At 46.8% G+C, this 10,152-nt stretch overlaps 1 long non-coding RNA gene across 1 annotated transcript; it reads left to right on the forward strand.

The window, feature by feature from the left end:
• The first annotated feature begins 490 nt into the window (after positions 1–490).
• Positions 491–2,039, forward strand: LOC141598957 (uncharacterized). Its single transcript, XR_012523684.1, has 4 exons — positions 491–585; positions 1,359–1,573; positions 1,687–1,775; positions 1,915–2,039. It is a non-coding gene; the product is annotated as an uncharacterized LOC141598957 (long non-coding RNA).
• Positions 2,040–10,152: the final 8,113 nt, after the last annotated feature.

Here is a 10,152-nt window from a genome sequence, read left to right on the forward strand (position 1 = left end):
TAGCTAAACTCTTCCACCGCCATTTAAACACCAAGTTTGATTGTTTCATGATTACTTGATTTACAGCAATACGTAGTACATATTAAATGAGAAAAAGTGATAAAAGAAGTCAGCGCAGTACAACGTAATACAGACCACCAATCGCTGATTCCTTATCATCACGCCACCATAACCCCACCAGCGCAGTACAACGTAATTAGAGAAAATAGATTAGAGAGAAATTAAAATGTGTACTACGTATTGCTGTAAATCAAGTAATTGCTGTAATCTAGGAAATTAAATTTCATTCATCACAATTTACAATACCCTTTGGGTGGGGAAATTAAAGGGGTATAATTGTTGTATTGTAAATTGTGATGAATAAAATGTGTACTGCAAATCAGGAATCACCAAATAAAGGCAGTTTTGGTTGATTATAGGAGTTCCATATAAGGAAAGTAAACAATCAAAATTGACTTTCATATCACTCCGTATCGGCAACCATCGTGATTTCGATAACTTGGTCTTAGCTCTTCAATGGCCTCCGGCTAACTGCTGTAACACTGACACTTTCCACTGCGGTAAATCCAACGCTTTTTTCTCAAGGTTCTTTCTCTATTCTGCTATTTATTCACTCTTTATCAATTTTCTTCGATTGTTTTGTGCACTAGATTAGGTTTTCTGATTTTAATTATTATATTTTGATTTCTTATGTGTTTTTAAGCGTTTGTGAAATTTAGCTTGATGCATTGTTCGGATAATTATCAGCTTCACGGCTATGGTAGTCGTCGTCAGTCATTAGCGCCTGACCACGGTTAGCTGGGGTGGGGAAGGGGTGGCCGGGGCGGGGCGGGGGTTTGATTTAGGTTTAATTTTTTGTGTACATGAAATAAGTCGGACAAAGTCGGAAATTTTGGTATTATTGTTGAATTTGCAATAGCCTAAACAAAGAGGACTTTCAACATCAATTTCCATACTTTATGTCCCCAATATTATGGAAAAACAGAGTGAAGCATAATAGGCTAAACATGTAAGAAGTAGTTATGACACTCAGGAATGCTTGGATATTAGAGGTCAACAAGAATGAAGACGGCGGGTCTGAGTCGAAGGAGATGATTAGTCCATTGCTTGGATAAACCTCCATTGTTTTCAATATCACAAGTCAGAATATCACCTTTTTCTTTTTCTTTTCTTTGCAAAAGATAAGAATAACAATGCTCAATTTACAACAATCATTACAGAGTAAATGTTACACGCGAATAATTATACTTAGTATATTGTATGCAACAATTCAAAGGTTTTACACAAGATTAACAATTACAGTATATATATTTACAAATATTTCCAATAAGCGCGCGCACGCACCCATATGTGTGCAGGTTGAAGCATCCAGCATGTGAATCAATCTAGGAAGTGGAAGATGGAGCAGCATGACGAGTAAAGGACGGTTCCCAACCTGAATTTTCATCATTAGTTCCAGTAGCTTTCTGGAAGGACTGGCGCAACATGGAGTACATTACATCTTTACTCATCTCCAAGCGATGCAATGTTGGAAATGTACGCATCATATCATAGCAACTGTGCTGCATATTAGGTAAATATTGAAGGCGTAGTATCTTACAAATCGACATTCGTCAAGCTTTGAGAGATTACCCCCTTTGATGTACAATTTCTTGAGCGACACGGGCGGCTTTGTGTCACTGTCAGGTACATTTGCCGTAGCCTCCTTTGGTCGAGCAATTAGATTTAGAATTTTTGTCGACGTGCTGTCGGAGGCAGCCTCCATCTCAAATTTTGTCAGTTTGGGTGGAAATTTGGAATCATCCTCAAATTGAACATCTTGATTATCATCACCAGAACACGCCCCGACCCATGTTATTTTCAAGTGGGTAAGACTTCCTAACTCACAAAGAGTTTCAAGATCGAATTTTGTAGGAAAATTCAAGCGCTTTGTTCGTAATGTTAGTTTCCAAAGATGTTGAAATTGTGATGGGGTAGAAATGAAGGGTTGGTCAGGCGTCTGCTCTTTGGGAAGTACGAATCCCTTAAGCACTCTAAGCTTAATACTGACCACTCAAAGTGCATCCGGAAGGTGATCAAGTAGGTAACACTCGGATATGTCAAGATATCCAAGTTCCCACTTAAGCAACTTGTTAAACTGCGGTGGAAGAGATTCTAAGTTGTGGCAACCTTTAAGGTTCAAGACCTTGAGGCTTTCCGCCATGGTAGCTAAAGAAGGCGGCTCTACTAATCCCGATACCCCTTGAAGGCTTAAAAACCTGATCGAAGATATCTTGTTAAAAGCCTTAGCCAGGGCTTCCACATCTTCGACGACAATGTACTTTGTTGGATCATTATTCCAGCTACCCAGTTGAAGCATTCTAACGTAGGAGTCTATTATTTTTGACAACAACGAGTTGAGCCTCTTGGTGGTGAGATTAGAAGCATCCGTGTTTGCGACTATACCATTATCGGTAATCCTAAACTTCTCATCACATATCTCACAATATTTTTGACAATTGGACCAAATTATACTGGGCATGGTGTACTTAACACCTTCCCTTTTACTGTTTAATTTAACACTTCCTACACCGGTCACTACTCGTTCAATTATTTTCGTTTCCACCAATTTATCCAAGTGTGTTTCAAAATCTAACTTTACTGTTCTTTCTGAATCGACATTTATTTCAGTTATCGAATACCAACAAAGGCGCAAGTCATTCTCTTTTACTTCTGTCCCTTGTGGGAGTACAGCAAATAATTCTAACAATACTTTTTGATGATCGGTTAAACTCGACAATGAATTTTCAAGGTTAATATTGGCATGTTGGACATCATTATCATTATAGTTGTTATTATTATTAACACTAGTATTGTTATTATTATTGTTGTTGTTGTTTTTGGTGGTGGTGGTTTGGGTGGCAGTTGAAGTAGGGAGTATCTGACTAAAAGTGGATACGAACTTACCAAGCCTGGTTGCGAGATCTCTATAATTGGATGCATTTTGCGCGTCATATTTCATCAGCTCTTCAAGAGTCGATTCAATTTTCTCTACAACTTTGCGAAAACACTCTTCTGTAGTAAACCCCTCATCTTTGTTTTGCTCCAAGTCCTTGATTAAACCGGTAACGGCAGAATCGACTCTGTCATAAATAGGCGTTTCGGGTGTTTTGTCTTTGGATTTGGCCTCAGCAAGTAGTGATATGAGAGATTTGCCACAACACTGAAGGGTTGAAAATAGATTAAAATTTGACATTGTTATTAGATTAATACACTCTGTTAAGAAATAAGTGTGATGTTTTTGTTAATTCTTATGAAATATGTATGCTTATTATAATCTATTTTATGTTGGAATTCAAACTATATATAGTAGTTTTGAGAATTGGTTGTGAATAATACGACAAAGCATTCAATAAGAAAGCCAAAGTTAGGAATTTTTTTATTCTAAACACAATGCCGAAGATAAGTAAAGAACTAAAATATTATTCCTAACCTTGCTTTTTTTATTTGATGTTCTTTCTTGTAATTCACAATCAATTGTCAGAACTACTTGATGGGGCATATTCTGCACCGCTGACCAAGTCAACATATTGAGCAAGGTCGAAGATATTTACAGCAAAGTCAACGACTTAGACAGTCTAGCCGATGCAACCTGTCGGCCTGTCACCTGGGTCTCGGCCTGGCAACTACCCAGCCGGGGCACGCATCCGCGTACTCATACCCAAGACCCCTCGGCCGGCCTGCCATGGGTCCATCGGCCGAGGGTAGAACGGTCTTTCCACCTGCTAGCCACTTGGCCACTTGGCCACTACGTGACAAAAGGGGAAAGTCTATAAATACTCCTCAACCTTCATTGAGGAAAGGATTCACAAATTAACCTAATAACCACTATTCATCTGGTAATATCTTCCTTATCTCTCTACAATACGCATTTAGCCAAGTAACAACAACTTACCTCTCTAAGTTTACTGACTTGAGCGTCGGAGTGAGTACGCTCGGCCAAAGCCGAGCCCTCAGTTTATTCATCGTTTCAGGAGACCGCAAGGAGAATTCAAGCAAGGACATCATTCTACAAGCTACGAGTGGTAACAAATATCTGCTCTGGAATTACACCCGGAACAATTGGCGCCGTCTGTGGGGAGTTCGGGAACGTTCTACCAAAGGCATTACCATGATAAAACCCCTTTGGTTGTATCAGCCGCCGAGGTCTTCGCCCTGAGCAAGAAGGAGGGCCAGACATGGGAAAGGCCCCCCAAGCCGAAGGGGGACGGTGACACGGGCCAGTACTGTGAGTACCACGGCCACACCGGTCACCTTATCGACAATCGCCGCAAGCATCGAAGAATGCCATTGAAGAGCTGATCCGGAAGGGGAGCCTCGGCAAGTATGTTGCCAAAGGCCAAAATACTGACGCCAGCGGCTCAGATAAGAAATCCGTTTTTCAACGGATAGGAGTGATCCATGTAATCATCGGGGGTAACGAGAACGGTGGGTCAGCTCATGGGCACAAACGACACCTGAACGAGCTGTATCAGGCCATCAACTTTGTGCCCAACACAGCGATCCCCGCTTCCAACATTCCCGATATGACTATCGGAAGGAAGGACTACGAGGGAGTCATCGCCCCTCACAGCGACCCACTTGTAGTCAACTTGGACATATCCAACCACCTGGTGAAGAGGTGTCTGATTGACACAGGCGCCTACACGAACATCATGTTCAGGGAGTGCTTCCACAGCCTCGGCCTGAAAATCAAGGACCTGAGCCCCTGCACCAACCCACTGTACAGCTTCTCCGGGGCTGGCCTGGTACCCTTGGGTTCAATCAGACTGCCGGTAATGCTCGGCGAAGGGAGTACGGCTAAGAATGTCCTGGCTGAGTTCGTGGTCATTGACGGCTCGTCCGCCTACAACGTTCTCATAGGCCGAGTTACTCTGAGCGAGGCCGACGCAGTGATGTCCATCCGGGCCCTGACACTAATGTATGTCTCGGACCGGGGGGAAGCGCATAGGCTCGTCTCCAAGGACGAGAAGGACGAGGCGGTCAACGTCCAGATATCTGGCCAAGAGGATGCAACATGAAACCCTCAAAGTGGCAAAGCAGTCGGAGAGGGGGAAAAGCTCATCCTCACGACAGGAGGGCGACCTCATGGATGCGACCGACGGCTGACTGGGAAGGAGCGCCTCCACTGAGCCATTAGGAAACTATTAGACCTTGTATAGCGGCGGAGGTGTCCAAAACAGCTGTGGGCACCCCGACGCATGTTGATGTCTAATGTAAAATCGACCAAGTCTTTCATCAAAATGTTCATTTTCAGGCTAGTCGCTATCAAGAAACAGACGCCGGCTCACACTGTCAATCCGACAAGAGCGGCAGTCTCTGTCAAGAAACCGACGCCGCTCACACATGCCAATCCGACAAGAGCGGCGGCCCGGGCCGGCCGTCGCAGTCACCCCAAATAGTAGACGCTTCGGCAGTCACTTAAAGTGGTAGACGCTACGTAACACGCTATCAATTAACAGACGCCGGCTCACACTGTCAATCCGACAAGAGCGGCAGTCTCTGTCAAGAAACCGACGCCGGCTCACACTGTCAATCCGACAAGAGCGGCAATCACCCTCATGAGGCAGACACCGCGACAGTAACGGCCAGCGCAGTTTATACTCGCAAAAGCAATCGAAATGCCTTAGAAGCGTTGAAACACAGTTGAGATACGCACTCTAAACTGCCTCGGCCAAGTCGAGGCGGAAACAAAAAGAGGCGCTCAATTAGTAATGTAAAAAGACAACTCAGACGAAGACGAGAAAAGACCTTGGCCAAGCCAGAGGCAAAGTGAAAACGCTAAAAACAGTTGGGACGCTCAACTATTAGCGCAAGAGTAAGAAATGAGATAAAGACCTCGGCCAGGCCGAAGGCAAAAGAAACGAACTCTTATTAAAAAAAAAAAAAAAAAAAAAAAATGATAACAGGTTACAAGTGAAGAGGATACAGACGACGGCCGTCCCCATAGGGATAAGCCAAAACACAACCTACCAAAGTTGTACAAAATACAAGGAAAAGCAAAAATTACAAATATATCATTTGGAGCGCCAAAAGATGGCAGGAAGGAAGGGCTTAATAATTGGCTCCCGAACAGCTGAAGCTATCCGAAACGCCGGGTGAGCCTGGTGACAACCGCCCGTCTCCCTATGCCTGTTGCTGCTTGCCATCAGCAGCGGTAGCCGCATCTTCTTCAATAGGCAACCCAGCAGTTTTCCTAGCAGCCTCAGTATCAGCAGCCTCAGCCTTAGCCTCAGCGGCATCAGCTGCCCTCATTTTCTCGGCTTCCTCCTTGGCCACCTTAGCCTTCTCAGCAAGAGCTGCTTTCTCCGCGGCCGCCTCTTTCTCTATCTTCGCCCTCACCGCCTCCTGGGCGGCCTCCGCCACGGCCTTCTCCTTAGCTTCGAGCCTATCGTCAAGCAGCTCGTCAAATTGGCCCCACGGAAAGGAACCATCAAGAGGGAAGAGCTCCCCAATCACTTCCCTGGCAGCTTCTTCGGCCAAATCCCGGAATTTGGCGCACATGTTAGGGAGCATGACGGTTTGGAGCATCTCAATATCCTCCTCCTTTTGCCTGATGATGGCCTCTTTGCTCCGGATCACCTCCCCCTGGGCTTTAAACAGGCCCCTGGATTCGTCCCTCTGCTGGAGATAGAGGTCGGCGCGCCTCTGAACAAGGTTACACTTCTCCAGCAGCTTCGCAGCTTCGGCCGCCGCAGCCGCGGCCTTGGTTCTCAAAGCAAGGACCTCCTTTTCAAAGATCCTCCCCGAGTTTTCTCTCGGCCCAAGAGCGCCCTCTCGGCATCTCCCCTAAGCTTCGCTCATTGAGGAAATCCGGCTTCGCCGACACGGCCACCGCTTGATGGCATTACGCTCAAAAAAGATTGAGCCACGGCTTTCTCCGCTCTATGATGCGAGCACCGGTCGCTCGTTCCACCTCGCCAGCTCCTTGATCAGCTTCGTGCCTTCCACTATAAGCTGGGAGACGGAAGCCTTCTGGGATGAAGGGACGGTGGTGACATTTTGATCACCAGCCTGCAGCTGGGAGACGGAAGCCTTCTGGGATGAAGAGACGGTGGTGACGTTTTTATCACCAGCCTGCAGCTGAGAAAGGGAAGCCTTCTGGGATGAAGAGACAATGGTGACGTTCTGATCACCAGCCTGCACGGGGTTCTCCTCCACTTGCTGCCCAATAAGAGCGACGGCCGATAGCGGCTGATCTATAAAATTTAATGAAAGCATCAGTGTCAACACGCATTGACATACCAGAGATCCTGTCATCAGGAGCACCTAATGAACCGGCTAAATTTGAGCCACAGGATAGATCCGTACCATGCTTGGCCTTCTTGGCCGGAGGACGCATTTCCTTGCCAGCGGTGGAAGCTGTCTCCTTCCTCTTACGGATAAGGGGAGATTCTTCCGCATCGGAGTCCTCCCCATCAGTGATATCAACGATCTCCACCGTCTCCTTCTTAGGGGGGAGGATGGGAGGTGGAACCGGTGTCACCGCCGTCGCCGCCAAAGACTTCGTTTTCCGCGTCCGGCGCGCTATGCTGCTAACAACCTTCGCCTGGGCCTCCTCCATGTTCAAGCCTTTCAGCTGTTGTTCCATGAGATCATTCGGCGACGTCCTGCGGTCATGGGCTAGAGCCTTGGGGTGCAAGTTAGCAACGGTTTTATCTTTGTGCAGCCCCATTCTCCGGAGGATATCCTCAGACAGGTCCGGTCCAAAGTAGTCTGCGAAAGAAACAAAGCAAGAGTTAAGTAGAAGAAATAAATCGAAGTTCGAGAAACAGGAACATTGAGAGGGGTGATGGGCCTCACACCGACCCCACTCACCCTGTGCTAGGGCCGGTATAAGGCCGACGTGGCAGAGCGGCTCATCCTGAAGAATGATCTGCGTCGGGGGAATCCATCTTTTCGGCACCCCACTCTTGTCCACCTCAAAAAGCCTCGTCGCCAGCTTCTCATCCTCCTTAAGAGGGACCTTGCTGGCATCCATTTTAAGCTTCTTCCGGGTGACCCATCTGTCATGCTCCGCCTTAGTCTCACACCGCAAATTAACTTGGTGCTGGAAGAAGCGGGGCAGGGGATAGTCATCCGGCACCTTAACGTACACCCACCGACCTTGCCAGTCCTTGCAAGAATAAAGTTTGTCAACAGAGACGTAACCCTGCTCCATTTGCACACTGTACCATCCGACGCGGCCAGAGATTGATGGTTTGAGATGATGAAGCCGGCGGAATAAATTCACCGTTGGGGTCTCTCCCCTGAAGAGACAGAGCCAGACGAAGCCGATTATGGTCCTCATAGCCAACGGGTGCAGTTGGGCAACGGCAACGTTCATGGCTCTAATGATGGCCATAACGTACCCATTCAGCGGAAACCGGAGCCCGTACTCCAAATGCCGCATGTATACGCCGGTGTAGCCCGGTGGAGGGCAACAGACGGCCTGACCCTCCTCAGGGATAACAATTTTGTATCCCCTACCAAAGAAAAAATGGCCCTCGAAAAATGTCTCGCCGGAACAACTGGCGAGCTTATGAGTCCAAGCACGGTCAAGACGGACCTTACAGGCGTCGCCGTGATCCATAACGTACTGCCTCCCCTCATTAGGACGAGGCCTTTCCGCATCATCACCGAAATCATCACCAAAATCACCGACATCATCATCATCCTCCCATTCCTCCAAAATTTGAGGATCAACTTCAGGAGAAGGAGACCTACGGCCCCCCGACGCAGGTTTACTAGGTCCAGCATCAGCAGAAGACATGTTCGCAACAAATACTTAACAAAATAAAAGAAAATTTGATTGTTTACCTTGAAGAAAAACACTCGCCGCATCAAAAACTCCGAAGATTAGAAGAAAAGGAAGCCCTTGAAAGTTTAGAAAGATGAAGATTTTGGAGAAAAATTTGAGAAAATAAAATTGGTGGCCAAAATCACGGAATTATGCCCTATTTATAGGGAAAAGCCCATGAAGAGGGACCAATCAGGACACAGCCCATGAAACGTCGGCCAATCAGCGAACAGACACGTGTCGGACATGCAACCACGGGATGTCAATCGTTGCAACAGTTGAACGTCAATCAATGCAACAGTGACCAAGCGTCTTCAACACGCCCCTTCATATCTGAGTGCCTATTCATCTTTCTCAAACAAATTCCTAAGCACCTGCTCTCCGCCGGCCACACGATCAACCAAGCTAGGAAGCACCGGCCGGGGGCAATCAAAAACAACCGGCACTCTCAACCCTGGTCTCGGCCAGCGTCACTTTCTTTTCCACATCGGATGCCCCTTACACATCCATGCGGAGGGGGGATATATATATGGTACGGCCTAATAAGAACCAGGCCGAGGTAGAAGAAGCCGATGCAGTAGAAGAAGCCGATGCAGAAAATTTTTTACAAATTACTTGCGCAGAATATACGCTCGACATACATCGGAGCCCATACCACGGCATAGACTACGCTGGGGGCAAATTGATGGGGCATATTCTGCACCGCTGACCAAGTCAACATATTGAGCAAGGTCGAAGATATTTACAGCAAAGTCAACGACTTAGACAGTCTAGCCGATGCAACCTGTCGGCCTGTCACCTGGGTCTCGGCCTGGCAACTACCCAGCCGGGGCACGCATCCGCGTACTCATACCCAAGACCCCTCGGCCGGCCTGCCATGGGTCCATCGGCCGAGGGTAGAACGGTCTTTCCACCTGCTAGCCACTTGGCCACTTGGCCACTACGTGACAAAAGGGGAAAGTCTATAAATACTCCTCAACCTTCATTGAGGAAAGGATTCACAAATTAACCTAATAACCACTATTCATCTGGTAATATCTTCCTTATCTCTCTACAATACGCATTTAGCCAAGTAACAACAACTTACCTCTCTAAGTTTACTGACTTGAGCGTCGGAGTGAGTACGCTCGGCCAAAGCCGAGCCCTCAGTTTGTTCATCGTTTCAGGAGACCGCAAGGAGAATTCAAGCAAGGACATCATTCTACAAGCTACGAGTGGTAACAAATATCTGCTCTGGAATTACACCCGGAACACTACTATATACGAGTAATTTCTCTTTCAGTAGGTCTCCTGAGAAACGGTATCTCATTTACTTTTACTGGGTCTGCAGGCAC

Source organism: Silene latifolia, chromosome 9 (assembly GCF_048544455.1).
Source record: "Silene latifolia isolate original U9 population chromosome 9, ASM4854445v1, whole genome shotgun sequence".
Lineage (NCBI taxonomy): Eukaryota > Viridiplantae > Streptophyta > Magnoliopsida > Caryophyllales > Caryophyllaceae > Silene > Silene latifolia.